Source organism: Athene cunicularia (genome assembly GCF_003259725.1).
Source record: "Athene cunicularia isolate RWA chromosome 3 unlocalized genomic scaffold, athCun1 chr3_part1, whole genome shotgun sequence".
Lineage (NCBI taxonomy): Eukaryota > Metazoa > Chordata > Aves > Strigiformes > Strigidae > Athene > Athene cunicularia.
The window spans coordinates 107,702,317-107,705,744 of record NW_020799097.1 but is presented as its reverse complement, the minus strand read 5'-3'; the positions used below and the strand labels follow the sequence as shown (position 1 = coordinate 107,705,744).

General features: G+C 44.0%; 1 long non-coding RNA gene across 1 annotated transcript; it reads left to right on the top strand.

Annotated features, from left to right (window-relative positions):
• Nucleotides 1-586: 586 nt before the first annotated feature.
• Nucleotides 587-3,124, top strand: LOC113478566. The gene is made up of 2 exons (XR_003398083.1): nucleotides 587-706; nucleotides 2,721-3,124. It is a non-coding gene; the product is annotated as an uncharacterized LOC113478566 (long non-coding RNA).
• Nucleotides 3,125-3,428: the final 304 nt, after the last annotated feature.

The following is a 3,428-nucleotide window of genomic DNA, read 5'->3' as shown; positions in this document are numbered from 1 at the left end:
AGTCAACAACAGGCAGCGCAGGAACAACTAAAATACCTATGATACACAAGTACTGGAAAACCAGTTTGTTTTCCAGTCTCTCTGCCAAGATCTGATTTGAGAGAGGTTCCAAGAGCCCCCGAGAGTGGATGGTGTTGGCAATAAGCAGAAATGCTCGGCTGTAAGAGTAGCCTGGGACTCTTGTCCATAGATGCCAACAGGTAACTTAAATCTTTACCACCAGCTTATCTTTAAAGTGTGAATGGATGGGTGGACTTCTGAGCCTTCTCACCCTTTTCCTTAGAGGAGGGAGGAGCTCACTTCTGCAAAGCTCTGGGACACAAAACCTTTTCACTGCTTACATGTGATTTAAATTTGGAGGGCCCTGATGGGAAATGTTTAACATAGCTGATTGTACAGCGGTCAACTTTGTATCTACAAATGTGAAATGAAAGCTTTTCTTTTTGAACGTAAAATCCCCCCAAGTAAGCTGGAAGGAGAGAAGAAGAAAAGGACTCAGGAAAGGGTTGGAATTTGCTTTATTTTACAAAATGCAGTTCCCTCTGCCCTTCCCCCTCCCCCTTTCTTTTTTTTCCTATAACCTCAGCAGCGTGAGCAGAAAGAAGTGTTTCTCTTTCAGATCACAGATTGCTGCTGCAAGCTTTTGCCAACCGAGTGCGTTTCCTCAGCGGCCAAGCTCTGCTGGATGTCACAGAACATCTCTCAGGTATTGCCTGCTTCAGCTCATCTCAACTTGTAAATGAAGAAGCCTTCAGAGGGAATATTTAGAGGGACAGCTTCAGAACAGACAGTGCAGTAGCTCACCAAACACCGGCAGGTTCTGAGCTCGTCTCTCCTGTGAGATACACGTAATAGGTATATTTGGCAGGGGTTTGCCTGGCTGCTGCAGAGGTGTGCAGCATGTGAGATGAGGACGCGAGCTCTCACTGGGGCATCTCAGGACCTGCCTCCAGGAAAAAAGAGGGGCTAAAAATACCCTGGCTGGCTCCTCTCTTTGAAGGACAGTACAGTAAATGTCGTGGACCTGGAAGAGGTCCCTTTTCTAAGGTGAACAACCTCAGAGAAAACTGTGGTAACTGTTACTTCTGACAATCAGTTTGGTTTGTCATCATGGGATTCTCATTTTCCTGTCGGAAAGTTCTGAGGCTGAATTCTGCAGAGCCTGGGGCTCACAACGTAGGGGAAAACTCAACACACACGTTACAGGCAAGGATTTTGTGCAAGGCAGAACTTGGGGACTGAGGGGCAGAAGCCCAGCCCCTTCAGCCCCACCCACTGAGGCTCCCTGCCTGTGCTGCAGGTACGACATTGGTCCCAAGCATTTCAGGGTGTGCAGACAATCTATTTCTAGATCAGTGGTGCCCAACACACTACAAAGGCAGCTGATCATTGATTTAGAATAGTAGCTTGCTATGTCAGCAATAGCCAAGGAATGGAAAAAATTATAATCTCAATATATACTAGAAAAGACTGTTTACACCCTTCCTTCAGTTAGGGCTAAATCCACTGCCAATTAGGCCAGCATCTTTTAATCCAAGCTTTAATACACTTTGCTTCTTCATGAGGAATCTCAAAAGGGCAGGCTTAGCCATAGCGAGTGTAAAAGGGCCCTTAAAGATAATTTGCATAAAGTAAACCTCCATAAACATAGGATTAGTTTTACAGTTATTTAATCTTTTTTCAGATAAAGCACTTGAACATAAATTGGGACTACTTTAGAGGGACCAGGCATTCTCTCTTTGATTTACTGTAAACAGACAGCTCTTTCTCTTCTGAAGCTCCATAGTGACCTCTGAGTTTAATAGCATTTAAACTCAAATTAACTCCCATTTTAAAATAGGTACCATAACCCTTTTCCTTCCGACCAGCATTGTGTTGAGGTACCTTCAGGAGCCATTTAAATGTTGATGATTTATGCTAGATTAACAGCATTCAGAAATTTAAGGTCCTTCCCCTACAGAACAGTAAGTGGTTACTTTATGACAGAATCACATTAACATTTCCACTGAAAAGAAAATAAGAACTCTGTCTCCAGACCATTTCAGATTTTGATCTCTCAGCAAAATCTGCCATGCAAGGAGCCTACTGGGAGTAAACTTTGGTTTATATTCCATAGAGTTCAGTTCAGAAATTGAGCTGAGAGCAGACCTCTGAGAGAATGAGAGGGAATGCTTGTTTTTTGTGAAATTTCAGCTCCCTGCATAAGATATTTTTTCTCCCTCTGTATCCCTATTTCTGGGAACATTGTGAGGATAAATGTCCAAATGCCATGGCAGTGGAGTCTGGGTAATTATCTAAGACATCCTGAAGTTTGAAACAGCTGTTCATTAGAAGCCACCAAGTATGAAGAGAAAAATCCTCCGATTAGAGCCTTCTGCCAAAGACATCAGTTAGCCACTGATGTTTCTACCCAAACTGTCTAGTGGCACACATTCTTTTGTGGGCTGGAGTTTTGAAGTGTGTTATAATACAGCCGTTTGCTGTGTGCCACCGAGCAAAGGGAAGTGCCAGATTAGACTGTTGGCATTTTTCAACAAAGGTCGCCAAAAAATAATCATCCTTGTTGTTAGAAATCTGTCAATTACCTCTCTAAGATGCATTTCAGAATCTTCAGCAGCTGGCTTAGACAGCTTCTGAATGGAAATAACCAGCGATTGGACGTTTTTGTCATTTGGAATGCAGAAGTGGATAGTGAAATGCTTCTCTCTCTCCCCCGGCAGCGCTCGTGGTATCTCTTTATCCCTGGAAACCCCAAGCCGTCAAGCACTACGCCCTGCCCGTACTCTGGTTCTTCCTGGGAAACAAGGCCCCGCCTGTCCGAAGCAGGAATGTCAGGGCTGTGGCTGCCAAGCTTGCAAAGACCCTCTACCAAGTGATGGGCTTGAGCCTGAAGGACCATGCTGCCACCCAGCCTCAGCACGTGGTGAAGAACCTCTCGGACATTTTGGGCCTGAAGGTCGGGTGAAGACTTGGTGTGCTCCAGGGAGCCGACAGAGAGATGCTGAGTGGAACAGGTGGAGGCAAAGGTGGACGTGGTGGTGGCGGCACTGGTTTTACTCAGTGTCTTTGAAGAACGAGATTAACCGTACAGAGTTTATAGTTACAGTTGTACATAGCATATTTTGATGTAAGCTTTTAAAAAATAAATGAAGTATTTTTCAAAAGGTTTCTGTCTTGAGCTCATGTTCCCTAAGAATCTTGCATCGATACCAGAAAAATGAAAACCTGTGTGTAAATGCAATTTGTAACTGTAGAAAGGAAAATACTTATATACCTACTTAGAAAGTAAGAGATGCACACATATATATATATATATCTATATATCTATCTCCCCTTATGAAGTAAGAGATGGGCTTTGGAAGCCCTGGGGCTATAGGATTAGATGGCTTGATTTGAGAAGCAGAGAAGGAGAGACCAGGCCCTGCTAG